General features: G+C 45.8%; 1 protein-coding gene across 1 annotated transcript in view; it reads left to right on the forward strand.

Annotated features, from left to right (window-relative positions):
• Positions 1-20,301, forward strand: part of LOC147885519 (epoxide hydrolase 3-like) — a 30,306-nt gene that overhangs the window by 1,527 nt on the left and 8,478 nt on the right. The gene's annotated exons all lie outside the window — the stretch shown is intronic.

Here is a 20,301-nt window from a genome sequence, read left to right on the forward strand (position 1 = left end):
CGATTGAGGGGTCTGAGAGAATGTGAGACAGAGAGAGAGAGAGATCCTGGGCCTAGCCCATCTACGCCTCTCTACCTCAAGATCATGTGAACTAGTTCTGATTTTGCAGATTAGATGCCTTTCAAATGTTGATATGTCTTCCCCGAGGTATTTCTGCGTTCCATATCTATCCATTGGTCAATTTTCCTGCTTATAAAACTGCGTTTTTGTTAGCCGGTTATGCCACGATTTGTGTAGCATTTTCTGTGTCACAATCTCTCTTATTTCACATGCATCTTCTGGTATATCAGCGGCTGATATACCCCATGATTCCATCCACTTTATTCCCTCTCTGTGCCAACCAGTGATTCACGTAGTTTCCATCACCTTGTGTGGTATCCTATTGGCATCCATCTTCTCTACTTTGTTGAGGTAAGCCATGAATCGACATAATGCTTCCCCTTCTAGAGGTATCATACCTGTTTGAGCCAGTAGGATGGCGTAGGGTGTCTTTGCCTTATCCCTAATTCCTCTATTAGGAAATGTTTGTGTAAAGTTTCTATTCTTTCCCAGTATACCCTAGACAGTCCAGGTGTCCAAGTGGGACATCCGTAAAGGATTACTGTTTGTACAAGCATGGTGTACAATTCCACAAGTGCGCCTTCCTGCATTTATTTTGGAAGCTATAAAGAGCCTTCAAGCCCCCTAGAATCCTCCTTTCCACACATGCATTCCATTTGTAGTTATCTGTAAAATCCAGTCCTAAATATTTATAAGAGTTAACTGTTTCTAGGGGCTCTCCCTCAAATGTGACATCCACTTGTTTGTTACATGTCTTGATGACCATTACCTTTTCTTGTCTATATTCACCTGCATTCCTGAGTGTTTGTAGAACTTTCTTAGTGCATCCAAATGTGATTGCAGGCTCTCCTTGTTCCTTGCGAAGAATACCACATCATCTGCATAGATAAGCATTAACAAAGCGTACCCTGCAATCTGAACACCTCCCTTGCAGTATATCCTCATTCATTCTTCCAACTTCTTCCAACTCATTAATAAAAAGACCAAAGAATGTCGGTGAGAGGAAGCAGCCTTGTTTAATTCCTATGTGACTCCTTATTACGGCTTTTCCCTTGAAGCATGACCCATCCACTAGCTAGAACCTTCTCATAGAGGCGGTATGTGGCTTCTCTGAGCTCTTGAGGGACTTTAAGCTTTTCCAGTTTTTCCCATAGTCTCCTACGCGGCTTTGTGTCGAAGCCTTTCTTGAAATTTATGAAATAGCAGTAGACAGCCTCTTTCTTACCCTTGATTCCTTCCTTATGGCAACTAGATGATCAACCGTTGAGTGCTTGGGACGAAACCCTACTTGGGATGGTGGCCTCACTATTCCTCCGCCCATTTGCTGATTTTCTGCTTGACAAGGATAGTGCCATATAACTTTGCCATTAGCCTGCTTACCATGATTGTCCGATAATTTTTTGCCATCCTGCTTTCTCCCCCCTTATGGATTGGCACAATCCAGCTTATTTGCCAATCTAATGGAAATCCTTCTTCTAGAGCCATATTCATAAGCCTGGTAAGTATTTTCCCTGTTTTCTCACCTCCTCATTTTAACATCTCTGCTACTAGCCCTTGTGTGTCTGGAGCTTTCCCATTAGCTAGCTTTTTCAAGCTGTTTTCTATGTCTCCTTCCGTTATGATTCCGTTTGTTGCTTTGATAGTATAGTTTTGGTTGATCTTTTCTTCCCCATCCCTTTCATAGAGGCTTTTGACAAATTGTACCATGTCTTCCCATTGTGCCTTCATCTCTTGAGGTTTGTTGCTGTGTAGTTTCTGAAAAAACTTTCTGGGATATTGTTTCAGCTCCCAAAGCTCTCAAGCTGCAAAGTGGAGGCAGGAGATCCCGTGAGATAGTCAACTATGCGAGAATCTACCCCATGTGGGAAACAAGTGAACCTGCCTGAGGAGGGCCAACGGTCCAGGCCATTATAGATGATAAGGTCATGTATCCTATCCATGTCCAGTATGTTGGAGATATCATAGTCAAAGAGTGTGTTCGTGTGAAGTGTTGGTGTGTAGTACTAGGTGATCTAGTACTAGTCTATGTGTGAGTGCCACGTGTCATCGTGGGACTTATCCCATATGCACTAGGTGCTAGTGTGTGAGTGTGTAGCCTATATAAAGGCTTGTACTTCACTTGTCATGATATACTTGATAAATGAATGAAAGCCTTCATTATGTCTTCATTTGAGTATCACTTCTTCACTAGCCGCCTCTAGCTCTACCTCTCCTTGTAGCCATTTTGCATTCATTTCTGACCTTACAGCCAGCCGCTGGATGGACAAAAGTAGTAGAGCCTAACCCGCCTTCACAGCCACCCTCATCCACATTTAAAACACCCAGACAACGCAATCACAAGGCAAAAGGCATCCATTCAACATCATTGTCTCTTCACATACCTTCGGACACACGTCACACTCTGGTCACATTTCCACTGGAAGCTAAGAAACTCAGAAAGAACCCAGTGAATTACACAGCTCAAGACAAGCTCTCTTACTAACTGAAATCAAGTTCAGTAAACACATAAATGACCCATGAAACATAATTTCATCTCTGTGAGCATACACCACAACCACAACTATTTGCTATGCACAACCACATAAGGCCTTCACACATCTCATATACAAGCTGTTTGCAATCCACAAGCTCCCCTCAAAATTCTTTGAGGTTGAGGTGAGTCAAGCTCCCGCATCATAGTTCACAAGCAATTGATGAAGCCTTATGACCAACCAGGGCTCCTCCTCTAAGACGAGTCATCAAGGCACCCCTTGAGGTTCAGTCCCTCAAACACACAACCAAGATGCACAACCCAAGCTCTATGTCCATCCATGTCCCAAAGCAATGGCGATGTAAACTGGCACTCATCTTCTAAAACATACTGTCTACTCAGCTTGCAACAAAAAAACTGGCCATTATGCTTAGCCAACCCATGCTATGGATTAGTGTTCATCACTTGCCAAGCTAGAAATGGAATCTCCAACTTATCACGGGCCTCCACAGATAGAGACGCGGTCAGCCCATGTCTCACAATCTCTACTATGGCAGCATCCTATTCCTTTTCGATCGCTCTCTCCTTCATGCACAGATTACATCTCTACAAGGACCACTTTCCTTCGTTGGCTTTCTCCCCTCACATGACGAAAGCTACTCTGCGACTTCTTTTTCTCATAGAGCACACATGAGACTATGGCTTTCACACTATGTTAGTCTCCTATTCACAGTGTATGCACGACTAAACTCCCGTCGTCTGTGATCCTCCCAGCCCACACAGTAGCGATTTCACAGCCAAGTCTTCACAAGACTTCAGTAAGCGCTGACTGTACCATTTAGCTCGTCACCATGGAGCTCCACCTTTGTCGTCTTCTTCACAGCAGCTCTCTTTTTGCCGCCTTCACAGCGCTCACGAAGCTCCCCGCTTATGGCTCTCCTCCTCCTCACCTGTTACGTGAAGATGGCCAGCAAGCAGAATTCCCGTCATCACGGCCTCATGGACTCCATGCACTCTAGCCCACGTCTCGCAAGATACTCCCTGACTCACATATCACCCCGACTATCTCCTCGTTGCCTCTGAGCTCACCACCTCCTGTGCTACGAGCCTACGATCCCTTTTCCAGCTCACAACTGCTTCCACCATTACGACCTCTCCCTGTCTACGGCCTCTGAACTTTAGAGGCTCCCCGAAGCAACAGATCCCTTGACGAACCTCCGGCCTACAGCATTGTCATATTCTCTGCTCTCCAAGCTCCTTCTCCCACGTACATTCTTGGCTTCCCTCCAGAAGCATGCAGCGTGCAATCGCATCGCCACAGCTACCCTCTCCCTTGCTCCAGAGCTCACGAAGCTCCCATCGCTTCCGGTGCTCTCCCTGTCGTCTGAGATCCTTTGGGTGTCCACCACCCTTCACGAACTCACAGGCTCCCTCTTGTAGTCGTCGCAATCCCCTCGACAGGCAACAGCCCCTCCTCAGCTCACGTGTCCTCTCCTCCACACGAGCCTCTCCTGCTCCTCTCTTCTTTCCAGAGGAGCCCCTCCTCACGTAGCTCCTAGACTCCCGCTCCTCTCCCAGGACCCCGATATCCTTCCTCTGGCATGCTTCTTGCAGTCGCCACCTCGCCATCCAGAACCTCCTCGCCTCGTCGTCACGTAGCCACCTGCATGGATACCTTTTTTGATTATAGCCACGTCATCCCATGCTTTTTACCACTCTTCCACCTTCCTTCAAACTTTACACCAAGGTCATGGATGCCCAAAATCCCCTTCTTTAACACACCAATGCATGCTAGAAGCACTTAGCACCATATTCATTGACTATGTGCACACAAATGCATGCCACCAGTCGTTTAGCATTTGATTGCCCACTGACCATCCACATATGATGAACACCATCCCGTCCCTGGATACCATGAAGTGCTCGAAAGTTGCTCACACAAAATCTGATTGAACGCCAACAAGCACACACACTGGTTGAACATCACACATGTACATATGTACAGACGAGTTTGAGGTTTTCAAAAATCTTCACACACCGCCTCTATTCAAGCTCTCTTGGAGCACTAGGCAATCTATTCCCTGCTGGCCGGCGCGTCTTCTTAGAGGTACCTGCAACGTGTGAAGGTTTTCAACGCCAAAACTGCCTTTTTATTGCTGCTGCTGTGAAGTCGGCCACCTGACAGCATTCTCTAATATAGGTTTTTAAAGTCTTTTTCGACTTGTTTTGAGGCTGCTGTTGCATTTTCGAGCTGCTTCAAGAGTGCTGCTGCAGAACTGCCTACAACAGCAGTATTTTCGGGGCTGTTCCTGGCTTCCAGCTCATCTACACCAGCCGTTTTCATTGTGGTATCCTGCTACAACAGTTGGAGTTGTTCTAGGGAGCCACCTTTCACTTCAGGGACCTACTGTTGCGCTTTGGTACACCTACACACCTGCTACAGCACCTCGGTGTACCTTGGAGCTGTCTTGCTGAGACGCTTCACAAATTTCGAGACCTATCTTTGTACTTGGAGCATCTACAGCTACCTCTTTGCTGATTTCGGACCTACTGCAGCATTTCGAGCTCCTATTCTGACACTATGGAGCCTCGTCCTTGTGGTGAAGACTCATCAACTCTACCTTCAACTAGGGATGAACATCATGACAAATCACTGGCGCTTATTGGTGTGAGGTTGGTCAACAAATTGCTTCATCAACTTGACCTCACTACTTCAGCTAAGGAGAACCTGGACAAGCTCAAGAATATTTATGCTACATCCACTGGGCCTGAGCATCTAGCTTCGTCTGCTATATTTCATGATCTATTCCTCTCTGAGGAGGTAGATGATGCTTAGTTCTATGTGTGTTTATCTTGAGTCAATAAGAGGTACTTTGCCCTGGGTTGTCCCCCAAAAATGAAGGTATTGTCTTTTACTTTGGTTTGATGGTATTGACTACTAGTTCAGAGTAAGGGGGGGTGACGAGTGATGGTTTGCCCTTGCCGGTCGCAAGCTGACTGAGAAGTCGCTATCACATGGGAGGTGTTGCATAGTTGGACTTGCTCTTTGCAGTATTGCGGTGGAGGGGGGATTGGTCTACTCTACTCTTTGCTCTGAAGGGGGGTGTTGAAGATATCATAGTCAAAGAGTGTGTTGGTTTGAAGTGTTGGTGTGTAGTACTAGGTGATCTAGTACTAGTCTATGTGTGTGAGTCTTGTGTAAGTGCCACGTGTCATCATGGGACTTATCCCATATGCACTACGTGCTAGTGTGTGAGTTTGTAGCCTATATAAAGGCTTGTACTTCATTTGTCATGATATACTTGATGAATGAATGAAAGCCTTCATTATGTCTTCATTTGAGTATCACTTCTTCACTCCCTAACCTCTCTCTCTCTCTCACTCGCACCATGTTTCTAACACAATAGTGCATGCCCATAAGATGTGATTGGGGCTCGTCTATCTGCGGAGATCCGAGACATCCTAGCCTCGTCTATATCAACATCTGGTAATAAGATAGAATCATCATGAAAAACTTGGAATTGTAGAATAAGCATTGCTTTCCCACTTGTGCTTGCCCACAACCTTGCTATTAGGTCCTAGTTGGGCTTGCATTGAGCTGAGCCTTGTCATCGTGTTAATCATAGGTTTGGCAGGTCAAGATGGCTGGAAACCGTATCAATGTTTGGTTAATGAGAAATTGATACTTATATTCAACAACGCCAAAATGCTAGTAAAATTGTGATTTTGAGGTGTGCGTGTCTAGGTTCTTGTAAAGAAAAAATGATATGTCAATTGAATTGAAATTCTAAAGGCAGAATTGTAACAAATAAAGAGTTATCAAACATATTTGAAACAAGAGAGTACAAAGTACACATGAGCATTGCCTTGCCTACAGTAGGACTAGTAAAGGATAGACCGCTTGTTATATCATCAGATTTAATTTGGCATTTTCAAAAAATAGTGTGAAACAAGAAAACGTCTGCTTGAATGCAGAAAATGTGTGTGATAACACTGCTTTCAGTGCTTACAAAAGACACAGGCATGCTTCACTTTTCCTTGTGAACCATATGACGAATCCTCCTCTGTATCTTCTTTCGACAAGAGGCATGCTTGGAAGCTTAGATGCCATCCAGCCATGTGGGTTTATTTCAACCTTTTCCGTGTGAACTATCCACAACCTTATCATTGATGAAGTCTTCTGTCAAACTTGTGTGAATGAGTATGACTATCCTGGCCTTAAAGACACCCATAGAATGACCACATCCTTGAAAGCTAAAGTTCATACTATAGGCTTGGGCTGAACCTCTACCTTGACTACTACAGCCTTGCCCACCATTAGTGCCATCATCTCCTTGATGCTTTAGCAGCACGATAACTATCATCCCTGAAATGAAACATGAAACACGATGTTGAGCACTGCTTGAACCTGTCCCTACTCATTCCTTGATTGTTACAATCATCCCTACAACCTTCTTTGCCTTCCTCATCTGGCAAATATTTTTCCAAACTGTTCTCCTTGCATTGAGCTACTAAGCACTTTTGCTAATTTAGCCCTGATATGGCCTTAGAGGCTACTTAGGACACTTGGTTCATTTGCGACACCTAGAGGTTAGTCTTAGTTAGTTTACTTAGGACACTTAGTCCTAAGTTGGTTGGGCGATATATTTTATTGTACTTTCTCAAGTACACACATTGCATTCTCAACTTGTTGTCTTCCATTCCATTGTGGTATCGGAGCAAGTTCATGCTCTGGACTGCTCCCCGCGACTTGCACTATTATTGCTCCACTTTCGACTCCTGTGCTCAATTTCACTGCCAACGAGGAGCTGTCGTTTAGTTCTGCTAAAGTCACCATTTTGGAAAAATCAATTGTGGCCTGTTTCAACCCAAATGTTCACGCTCTAATTGCCCCCATAGTTCATTACTAGAGCTCTGTGCTTTGCCTTGCTAGAGTTCTATGTCTAGAGCAGATCTGGCTGCTCATGCTATTGTGCTGTCCTTTGCTGTGATAGCGGAAGTGAGAGAGGGAGGGAGAGAGAGAGGAGTGAACACGATATAGCTACTTGTACACTAAGTTGTATTGAACATGAATATGAAGATATACATGTGAACCCCTTAGGGTTAGGGTTAGGGTTAGGGTTTGCCCCTATGCGCTATGTGAATAGTGCAATTTATACTATCTTTAACACCCCCTCTTAAATTGCACTGGGTAAGTAGAGGGTGCATGTACAAGACCTGTTTATGGATTTCGTTTGGTGCATATGATAGCTATTAGCATCCAAAACTGAAAAGAAATCAGAGTAGTGTGTGCGTATGTGAGCACAGTGACTACGTAGCGGAAGCATGTACAATGAGTACAACTTACGAGATCTTGTACATATCGTGGATTTTCCCCTCTTAAGTTGTGGGTCATCCTTTGCCTTTGGGAATAAAACCCAGAAGATAGGCCGAAAGGAAGAGGAAGGAAATCTGTAGAAAGTGAAGTCCACCTGGATCAAAGACTGGTCGATCGAAAGATGACTCCATGAAGAACTGTGTGTATGGTTGCGTGCTGAACATGTCAAAGTTGAACATGTCATAAGTCGCCGTGGATTGTGCAGCTGCTTTGTAGAAGAGCCATCCGCATGTGAGGCTAGTCGGTGTAGCTGTGGATAACAAATCTAGTAGGTTGTGACAAACAAGAGTGTCACCAACTGAACAGAACTGGCAGCAATGGCGGAGGTATGCTGTCGTAGAATAATCTTTGTTGTATGATGCAAGATCATAGAAGACTGCATAGTCGGTGTGGACAAAGTGATCCAGGGGCTGAAACTCTGGGGCCAAAGGTGCAGGTGTGATACACTGCTGTGCTGATGAAGAAGAGGCCTGTAAAATTGACAAGGTATAGGAACTTGTCCAACCTGTATGCTCAACTGTCATGAGCTGAAGGTCGTTTGATGTGTGCATGGCTAAACATCCATTGGCATGGGATGTAGCATCTGTCATAGGCTCGAGGTGGAGCTAACAGTGTGAAGGCCTAGAAGCCTGAAATAACATTGAGAATGCATAAGATGTCCCTGAGACATATGCAATGCCGAATGCTGATGTAGGGACTGATCTGAAGTCGTGGATCCGACCACTGATCCGCATCATGTATGGACTGTATACGACAACCCTAAGTGCATGATGAAACACTGAGTCTCCCCAGGTTGTGCTATGGCTGAACCTGATGATGTCCACTGCACTGGGACAGGACTGCACTAATGCATAGGTATCCTCGTGTTGAGGAACGATTTGCTGATCAGAACAGGTGGTGATGATAACTGGATCCAAGGGTGGTGCTATGCGGCATGATTGAGCCGATGCTGAAATGTCCTAAAGACTGATGTGCTGATCAAAGCTGCTGAAGGGAACTGAGCCCAAGATATGCTCTGGTCAAAGGTGAAAGCATCAATGATGGATGCTGGAATGGTATCACCTGAGGAGCTGAATGTGCTGTGGCATAAATCTTCGCATGCGGCTGGAGATGTGAGTGCCTCGTACTGAGGACTTATCTGCTGAATAACTGCATGATCATAGGTGAACTCCTGATGAGTATCTGCATCTGATGTGACAGTAAACGGAGTCAGATCCATGCATGAATGTGATGGCTGTACATCACTAGAATTAGTTTGCGTTGATGTAGATGGGACTGCCTCATACTGAGGGCTTACCGAGAAGTGTGCCTCGTGCTGATGACAAGTGTGCATGATCAGAAACTGCGGGCTGTTCCATGCTAACATCTAAAACATCTGCATCTGATCTATCAAGGCCAATGAGGCTCGAGTCTGCATCGTAGACTGGTACATACCCTGTGGCAATGAATGGTCGAAGAAGGTTCTCTTTCCACTCACGGATCTCGTCCAGAGTCATGACTGGTGTATCATCAATTGCGTGATGTGGATAACTCCATGCTGGAGGCGGTCTGGTGCTCTGTGCAAGAGGCTTACCCGTGTACCGGTGAGAGTGTCTACCTATGAAAACACTATGTGAGAGTGGCCACTAGGGGGCTCACGCTAAACTGTCAAAACTAAGTCATGTGGAAGTTGTTACTAAGTCATGGTAGAAGAACAACTGTGTGCCAAGGATCAAGCCTATAGTAAAATGATGACAATTGCGTGTCGGGAGTAGCCAAGAGGCTGTACAAGGCTGATGTATGTGTGTAGGAACCAATGCCAAAAATAGTCAACAATATGTGACTTTACATGGGTGGCATATGTGCGTGCAAGAAGAATGCAACTATCTTGAATCCGAGAGGGATAACTCTACCAAGTGTCACTGATTGTGATGAACTGCCGAATGCCAAGAGAACTGAGCTGGTGTCAGATGTGTGACTGTGTATACTGATGATAGAACCGCATGGACTGCTGCCGGTGGGAACTAATCGGGTAATGCGCCAATAGCTGACTTGGCTTGGTGGAGTTGGATCTCCTCTATGGCGGTGCTAGTCTACAGCTAGACTACACTTCGAATTGCAAAATGCAGCAAATGAATTTTATCAAGATTCATTTTTAAGTGCTAGGTGCACTGCAATGGATCAGGAGGTGGTTCCGATGATGCTGACTTGTAGACAGCAGAAAACAGTCCCTAGGTGGCTTTTATATACTCTAAGGGACAGTAAGCAGGCTGAACCCTTGGCTGCTCGCATAAGAGGTGCACAGAGGCAGATGCATGGCAATTTTTTGAATGTGGCTTTGATTGCCACAGCTTGCAATGAAGAACCTTTATGCCGTAAGGATGCTTTTGGCAGTAGGGAATGGATGGATGCCATGAAATCTGAACTTGATTCTATTCAGCAAAATGGGACATGGGAGTTTACGAGTTGAAATGGAAAGCTGATGGCAGTGTAGACTGCTACAAAGTCCGCCTTATTGCGAAAGGATGTGCTCAGCAACATCGCATTGACTTGCAGGAAACCTTTTCTCCCACATCATACATCACTACCATACGATGTATTATAGCTATTGCATCACACATGCATTGGGAGGTTCAACGACTTGACATTAGGGGTCTGAAAATAAGGTATGCCGGCTGAAAAAGGCCATTTGTGGATTAAGGCATGCACCCCGGGCATGGTATACCAAAACACATACACATTTGATATGCCGTGGATTTCAAAATAGCACCACAGAAGCAACTCTTTATGTCCAGAAGAGGAGTAGATTTGCTCATCTTAATTCTTTATGTGAACGAGATGCTTATTACTGGCTAGATACTTAGCAAATTGCAGCTTTCTAGGCTGATTTGCAGAAATCACTTCCCATGTTAGATATGGGCCAGTGTCTCATAGTGGCAATTGGTTCATGCTTGGCTCTTCATGCCTTTCTTGGTTAAGCAAGAAGCAGCCTACAGTTGCTACTTCTAGTTGTGAGGCTGAGTATAGGCCAGCCTTTACAACTAGTGTGGAGTGTGTCTGGCTCCGTAAGCTACTTGCAGATCTTGATGTCTGTCAGACCTCATCGACTACCATCTACATTGACAGCTAGAGTGCTTTGACCATTGCACGAAATCATGTGTTTCATGCACGTACCAAGCACATTGAGGTTCAATATCACTATGTTCGAGAGCAACTGTCAGCTGGAGATGTAAAGTTGTTCTGCGTTTTGACGGAGGATAAACTAGCAGATCTCCTCACGAACGCTCTCCTGCGACCCAAGTTTGAAGCTTTTCGGCAAGTTTTACACTTGGTACTTTTTGTCACGTGATTTTGCTCTCCTTGTACTTGCCATATCCATCCCGTATGAACATGTGCAACCATGATTTCGTTCCCAGGAATTCTTGAGATGTATCCAACGTACTTCAGGCATACCATGGAGGGGGCCTTGTTGCCCTAGTATGGCCTTGTAGGCTAGTCAAGACACTTGGTCCATTTGGGACACCTAGAGGTTAGACCTAGTTAGTTCACTTGGGACACTTAGTCCTAAGTTTGTTGGGCCATATATTGGCCATACTATACTTTCTCATTATCCATTGCAAGTACACTTGTCTTCTTCCATTGCATTGCATCCAACAAACACCTGCTTCCTTGTGACATTTTGCCTACTTCCCTTAGCCATACTGTTCCTTTACCATTTTTGGCTTGGAGGTGTCCTTAAATGAACCTCCATCTAACTATTTTTAACCGCTTCTCTTCCAAGTCTCTTGAATCTTGGATTTCGGCAAGTGAACTGCATCGTGGTGGATGGTGTGCATGAATCTGCCCACAAATTTTTTTGAAGGATATTATTGTTAATGTAACTGTGGTTTTATTACTTCTACAGTAGGGAGTTAGCTGGATTGGATTTTAGTTGTTTGGGTGCCAAGTCACCTGATGCAGCCCAAGTACTTCACCTTTAGTTGTGTGCCTCTCTTGTAATATTGTGTGTGCTTCCTCCACTTCTAGTTCCCCTCTCTTTGGCATTGTCTCCTTCAATTTGTATCAGAGCAAGTAGGGAGAGTTTTGGGAGATACACACTCAACGTAGGAGCAAGCCACCAAGATTGGCTTCTACCTTGGCTCAGAGAGTGATCTTGATTTTGATTCAACTCTTTGTAGTCTATTGGTTGCACTAATTGTTAGTAGCCGTAACCTTTTGCGTGCATGTGCCCAGCAAGGCGATGAATGAGGCAACATCATACCTGCGAGGTCATTAAAAGCAGTCCTAGTATAGAATGTCATCCGTCACGTGTGTCCCATTCGGGGACAAAAGGGGAGCACCAGGGGAGAGGTTTTCCTTCTTTTATTTCCTTTTTGTTGGGATCAGGGGGGCTAGGGCTGCCCTAGGCCCAGTCCTAAGGAGGGTAGGTCTGTGGAAATGGATGACAAAGGGCATATCTTTTATAGGGGGAGCCAACCGGCTGGTCGGCCTGGTCAAACAGGCTGACCAGGTCAGTCTAGTCTGGTTTTACTGACCATGTTGACCAGCAGGCTGACTGGCTTGCGGGTCAACCAGGAGCCCTGCCCCTTGCCCCTTCTCTCCATCAACTGAAGCCTTCACATCTTGTGCATACTTAGGAGATAACACTACTGTTTTGGCAACTGTTTCGCTACTCCCCCTTCCACTTTCTAGAGCAGATATCAGGCTTGTAGTCCTGCTGTTTCCAGGACAGCAATCAGGAATATATTTCCAGCATTCTGCTCAATCTTTTTTGCCTATTTTTCAGTTTAGGTTTGTGGAGTTGTTTGTCTGCAAGTTGTAATTCTCTCTCTCTCTCTCTCTCTCTCTCCTTGTTGTATTTTTTGGACAGCAACTTTAGACAGATCAATGGCAGCCCAAGCATTCCGAACACTTGGTGAGTTGTCTTCAAAGCTAGATGGGACCAACTGTCCACTTTGGAAGCTGAAGTCCAAGAGCCTGGTTGTGGCTCATGACTTATGGGAAGTCATATCCGGTGTGATTTCTTGTCCCGGATCCACATATGCCAGTCCATGACCTCAAAGCTTGGAAGAGGAATGTCACATGCATGTCCCATGCACTTGTGAGAAGTGCAGCGGAAATGAACGGAAGAGAGAGAGAGAGAGAGAGAGAGAGAGAGAGAGAGAGCACGCCTCACACACACATCACATTGAGAAGGAGAGAAAGGCACATGAGAATTGCAAGTGATCTCTGGAGAAAACCTCGCTACAATTGGGGAAAATCTCGGAAATACACAGCTCAACAACCAAGTGAAGGGAGCACAAGGGAGTGGATGAACTGCTCCACACATGCAAGACTGGGCTGGCTCTGCTCCTCTGCCAGGCCCTGGAATGTTGAGGAAATGCTCAAGTGGGGGGGACCTATAAATATCCCCCAGCCCCCTAGTCGGCCAGCAAGGGCTTGGCTGATCAGCAGCCTACAGGGCCGATCCAACAGCCTACAGGGCTGACCCACCAGCCTCCTATATAGGGCTGTACAAGGCCCTAAAGTGTGGGCCAGCCAGCCGATAGGTAGGGCCCTAGGGCCGACTGCCCCTAGCCCTCCATAGGGAACTGCACTAGTCAACCGCCCTTTGCTCTCTTGCTCATAAGAGACATGCACCAACTGACTCCCTAGGCGCCTCAATAGGAGCTTCCATGTGGCAACAAAGCAGGCCTCAAGAAGGCCCTGAACAGCCTCTACATGGCGGCACGCTCTCCTGCACTGAGCATCCTGCCAAACCCTACTCTATCTATGCCTCACAAGATGGGCAGGGACACCACAACACAGGCCCTCTCTCATTTGCCCTAGCCTCACACTGGGCGGGCACACCCTCTCTCTCTAAGGTGACATCAGGAGATGTTGACCTCCAACAACCCCTCTCAGCTTCTGGATGGAACAGAGACACCAGGGAGATGGCTGTGCCGCTGGAACAACTGGAGGAATCCGTTGTGTGATGCTCCACCGTTGAAGACCGCCACAGGTACTGTCGAAGAAGCTCCCGCGTGGCACGAACCGCCTTAGCACGATCATTGGAAACCTGGAGCTGTTCCTCCTACACTCCTTTGGTCTGGTTATGGTACACTGGGTCATCTGGTACAACAATTTAATTGCTGGTACTAGTGCATGGCTCCAACGGAGGATCCTGGAACAATAATCCAACTGATACTGACTCCAGTACAAGGTCTGCTTCCCTGCATGGGCACCTGTATCGCAGAGCGCTAGATAGCCCCCTCTTAAGCCCCCTCTCAAGTCCAGACTGATACACTGTCGCCAGAACAATGAAGTTCAGTGTTCCAATGACAACGGGCATATAACAGCTCACAAGGATCAATCAAATGCGTCTGTGTTCCCGCACTAGCAATCTACTAACCCATCTGGATCTCCAGTAGCATCAGACAGTATCTGCAGTAGCAGAACACTAGGAGACCCCTTCTGGATCTACTAGGTCATAACGTTCAAACAAAATAGAAACTGGTAACACACTACCACCTGAGTCAGCGGGGACAACTCCTCGTGGCTTAAGGTCTTGCCTGATAGCTTGCCTTGGTAAATGACTCCCTGCTCGGTGCACCCGATCGGTAGGTCTAGCTGCCACAGACAAAGCAATCCTCCATCTGGATCCGAAAAGCTTACTGGCAGCGCTTGCCTCGTGCTACTAGAAGGCTGGAGTATACGTGGTCACAGCAGTCACACTATTGGCCACCTGGTTATTGGACCCCTTTGCGTTCCTTTGGGGACACTGACGCCAATAATGACCTTTTTGGCCACATCGGTACACGTATTGGACGCCGTGAGAGCTTCTCGTTCCACAGCTATCAACTGCTTTCTTCCTTTTTGATCAGCTGTCAAAGCCTCAGGATGACTGTCGTAGGTACGATCGACGAAGCACTCATCTTGGTCAAGCACCATGGGGATCAATTCCTCCTAGGTCAACTCATTCACCCTACCACTGGTGATCAAGGATGAATAGAAGGCCCCGTACTGAGAGGATAGTTGGGAAAAGAGAGTTATGGCCATGTCCTCTAATGAAATCTGCTTCCCCGCCTAGAGGATCTCTCGCTGAAGTTCCTGTAACTTGTTGATGTGGTCCTGCATCGATGAAGACTTATTGGGATCCAACAACCTCATCTGGAACTCCAGTGAGACCCTCTTCATGAGAGAGGTTCGGTTATACATGGATGCCAAATGCTCCATATACTTTTGGCCACTGTCATGTGCTTCACGTGATTAATCACCTAAGGAGTACAGTTAAGAAATAAAATGATCTAACCTTGGCATTAACACGGTCCCACAGCTGGGACAGAGTCTTGGCCTCCTTTTAAGCCAGGATGTCAAGGTCCTTTGCCAGGGGATTTGGTCGGGCAACACCTATCAAGATGAAATCTGCCATGTCATATGACTGTAACACAGATTCCATCATCACCCACCAAACGCCATAATTGAGCCCATCCAACTGCCCGTCAATTGGGAATGTGGGCAACACTAGAATTCTAGTCTTGTTCCCTGCCATCTCGGGCAAAGTCGCCATTTCGGAGTGAAGAGAATGAGGAACTGAAAGAGAAGGTGGATGGGATGGAAGGAACTGAGGATTGAAGGAAAGGGAAGCTTGAAGACGAGGATGAGGGGGCTGACAGCCCAATGTACCTTGACACCTCGATTTCCATCCCTCGGGAAACCTCCTCTCTGATCTGAAAACACCCTTCAAAGTCACCCTTTGCTGGTCACCCGAACAGTCCACTCCTCGCACACGCTTCTCCTCAAAGACACCTCTGAACAGCACCCTAATCCTCCTCTCTATGTGTTGGCTCACCACTCCTTCCGTCCCTCGGGTCTCAAGCCAACCGTGGCTCTGATACCATGTGAGAAGTGCAGAGGAAATGAACGGAAGAGAGAGAGAGATAGCATGCCTCACACACACACCACACTGAGAAGGAGAGAAAGGCACAAGAGAAATGCAAGTGATCTCTAGAGAAAACCCCGCGGAAAACCTCGGAAACAACGGGCTGCTCGAGAGCTTGGAACACACAGCTCAACAACCAAGTGAAGGGAGCACAAGGGAGTGGATGAACTGCTCCACTACCCTGCCCACACATGCAAGACTGGGCTGGCTCTGCTCCTCTGCCAGGGCCTGGAATGTGTGATGAAATGCTCAAGTGGGGGGGGCCTATAAATAGCCGCCAGCCCCCTAGTTGGCCAGCAAGGGGCTGGGCCGACCAGCAGCCTACAGGGCTGACCCAACAGCCTCCTATATAGGGCTGTACAAGGCCCTAAAGTGTGGGCCTGCCAGCCGATAAGCAGGGCCCTAGGGCCAACTACCCTGAGCCCTCCATAGGGAGCTGCACCAGCCAACCACCCTTTGCCCTCCTGCTCATACGAGACCTGCACCAGCCGACTCCCTAGGTGCCTCAATAGGAGCTGCCACGCGGCAACAAAGCAGGCCTCAGGAAGGCCCTGAACAGCCTCTACATGGCCGGCACGCTCTCCCGCACTGAGCATCCTGCCAAACCCTACTCTACCTATTCCTCACAAGAGGGGCAGGCACACCCACAACACAGGCCCTCTCTCATTTGCCCTAGCCTCACGCTTGGGCTTGCACACCCACAAGCAAGACCCTCTCTCTCTAATGGAGGTACCCCAAACAACGAGCAAGGGGGAACATAATTGACATTATGGACCCCTAGAATATTTGTCTTCCAAATTGCAAGAGATGGTCAAAGTAGTACTCTTTCTAGTATGACTAGATGATTTTTAACCCTCAAGCCTTATGGGCAAAGAGGTTAGGCTGATTGCATATGTATTTTAGTAATGGTGGTTTATCATGCTATAATTTTGTGCCATACAAAAAGTGTCTATCAATTTCTTCATATATCCCATGGTTGGGATATCAAGGATTGCATATGAGATTTAAAATAAATAAATGAATAAATAAATGAGTGAATGAATGAATAAATAAATAAATAAGTAAATATATATCCACATATACTCTCAAAATCCCTTGCAATTAAAACACAACTTTTGATTGATGCATATTTTGGCCTTTTAGACACCAGAAATGAGCTTAGAAGGCCCAAAAACCTTAGAATTGATTGTAAACATGGGTACCTTTTGGTAATTTCTCAAAAACCCCCCTGAGAAGAAGTGAATCTGTTTCTAGCCAAAGCAGCCCGCCTTGGCGCAGGCTGCTTTGGCTAGAAACAGATGCACTTCTTCTCCAGAGGGGGTTTTGAAACATCATTGAAAGGTACCCATGTTTACAGTCGTTTCTAGGGTTTTTGGGCCTTCTGAGCTCATTTCAAGTGCCCAAAAGGTCAAATTATGCATAAATAAAAAGTTTTGTTTTTATTGCAAGGGATCTAGGGTAAGAGCTTTCTTTTAGTGGAATAGTTTTGGCAGATCATTGCTAGTGATTCTGTATCTACAATGCACTGCCAAACCAAAATGTATAGTAGAACTTTCTTTTAGTGGAAGAGATTTTGCGGATTGTTGTGCGAGTGATTTCATATCTAGGATGCACTATCAATCCCAAATGTATCTTTCCTTAAACACAATGTAAAGTAAGTATCTTTCAATGCTTTTGGGTGAATATTTTTAACTTGGAGCTTTCTTCCATTGTTAAACATGTGCTTGTCCATGCTCTATAGCAATGCATGGGAATATTTTTCGTCTTTTATTAGTTATCATGAAACAAATTTAGATAGACATTTTTCATTGCCCAGTTGCTCGATTTAGACTTTGGCTCACTTTGGCTCGTTCCCGGTCGCTCGTGAAATGGACATCCTCTCTCTAATGTGACATCAGGAGATGTTGATCTCCAACAACACTAAGGTGCCATGCTCATCTTTAGTGCCACATTTGTACATTAGTAGAACCCAATCTAATAGGAAATCATTTTGTCGTATGCCATGGCCCCATTTTGAGCTACACACAAGCCCTCTCTCTCATATCTCTTTATGGTTTGTTGATCCAGTTGCTTCCAACCAGCTGCTGTGTTTTGTGACTGACAGTCTAAAACCTCTGCGATTTGAATTGGGCTTGAAATTTCCCTTTCCGGTAGAAAACCCGGTTTATTTATTTGGAATATATCCCTCTTCTTTCAAAACGCCGGTCTATCCCATCTTGAGGCAAACCTTCCTCCATCTCCTTTAAAGTTTTAGGGCTGAAACATTTTATTTCAGTTTGGAAGGTTCTATACAAACCACTATGATACTTACCGTCGTGTTCCTCTTGTGACATCTTTTGAGAGTTTTTACCTTCAAGAGTGTGGTCCAAAATTGATCCGTGTTCTCCTGAATAGTCTCTCCTTCTCTCTATTTGAACTTATCTTATTCTATGAGTATCTTTGTCTCAAACTGAAGTGATATGAAGTATTCTTGCAAGTGTCTTTTAAGTACCAGCCAAGTCTTTGGCATCATACCATGTATCTCCAAAGCCCAGTACCAAAGAGTGGCTGATCCATTGAGAGAAAGTGGAGGCGTTTAGTTTAGCCTGCTACATGGTCTTCACAAGCAGTTGTATCTTGAATGAAGACGATGTGGACTACTTTTTGATTAGCCTTCTCCTATAGTGCTAGCCTTTGTTAGCCCTTCACCTCCAGAGTGCCCACAGAAACTCAGTTCGTAGACCTTTGTATAAGTGAATGCTCAAGTATGTGTGGGTGTGTGGATTTGTATGTGTGAGAGCATATGTTATACTATGGTCTACACCCCTTGTTGGGTGTTGATGATTTTAGTGGGGATGTCATAGTAGCTAGTCCTTGCTATGCATGATGGAGTTTATGGTTTCAACCTTGTGAATGACTATCATGAGATTGAAACTGCACTATGTGCTTAGAGGATGGGTTTGGGCATGTTTCTGGATTCTGTAAAGCACTCTTTCCTTATCTCTACTTCGTATCACGGGAGCAGCATCATGAATCACCTCCCAGCCAATTCTTGCTGAGGCTAACAAGCAGACAGAGATATTCCTTCCAAAAAAATCATTACGTGAAACTCCTCTTCTCTCACTAGCCTCAGCAAGCCCCAATTCCCTAGATAGATCTAGATGCCACATGCCATCCATATAGGGCCTTCCTAATGCAATATTTCACCCCTCTCTTGGGATGCATTAAATTCTTTGCCCCTAGGCACAACCTTTGCATTAGGCCCTTGGCCTTAGAGCTACCTAGTCTGGTGCTCTCAACCCTCACCTAGGACCTTGACATTAAATCCCTCCCGATCATTTACATGAAGCGCAAACACATATATTACAGAGATAGATCCTTTAAGGGAAATGTTGACTGATTCTTCCGAGGTCATGCTACCTCGGCTAGAGCGTAACAATCCTTCCCTCTTCAGACATCAGCGTCCTCGATGATAAAATCTGGGAACACTCTCCGCAACTGATATACGGATTCCCAGGTAGCTTCGGATAGACGCTGACCATGCCATGCAACCAACACCGTGGGTATCTTCCGATTTCGTATTTGCATTGTTCCTCGGTCCAGGATTCTTGTTGGTTTGTGCCTTGCAATATCCTCTATCTCCTGAAACAAAACCACACCTTCGATTAGTGAGTCACGTGTATGTAAAAATTTCTTTAAGCGCGAAACATGAAAAACCGGGTGCACCTTACATCCCTGTGGCAATTCTAATTTATAGGCTACACTGCCTATTCTCTTTAGAATTAACCACGGCTCACAGTATCGAGGTGATAACTTAGCACACTCTCCTGAAGTCAGCGACTTCGAGTGCGAAGGAACTCTGAGAAAAACTTTTTCTCCTTCCTTAAATACTCTTATAGACCGGTTTTCATCCGCATACACCTTGGCTCTATCCATAGCCTGGCGGATATTAGCTCTCGCAAGTGCTAGCATCTCCCGCACCTGAACTACAAAGTTCGCGGCACTAGGCACTTTCTGAGGTAATCCAACTATAGTTGGATTGGCTGGTCTATAACCATAGTTCAGCTCAAACGGACTGAACCCGATAGAGGAATGTTTTCTATCATTGTAGTCAAACTCCAACAATGGCAACCACTTGTCCCACGTATGTTGCCTCAATGACACATATGCCCTCAGCATATCCTCTTGACTCTCTCCGTCTGACCATCCGTCTCAGGATGATCCCCACTACTCATTCCCAACTCAGTCCTTAGTGTCTCAAATACCGCTGTCCAAAAATGACCGGTAAATCTGACATCTCTGTCTAACACTATGGATCTAGGCAATCCATGCAGACGAAATATATGTCTGATGAACAAATCCGCCACTTGCGGGGCACTAACAGACTCTTTAGTCGGAATGAAGTGAGCCATCTTGGTTAGACGATCAACCACCACAAGGATAGAATCATACCCTCCTTGTGTCGTAGGCAGCCCTACAATAAAGTCCATGGAAATGCTCTCCCACTTACTTAGT

This window comes from Dipteris shenzhenensis, chromosome 25 (genome assembly GCF_047967505.1).
Source record: "Dipteris shenzhenensis isolate YYH24624 ecotype China chromosome 25, Dip_SZ_1.0, whole genome shotgun sequence".
NCBI classification, from domain to species: domain Eukaryota; kingdom Viridiplantae; phylum Streptophyta; class Polypodiopsida; order Gleicheniales; family Dipteridaceae; genus Dipteris; species Dipteris shenzhenensis.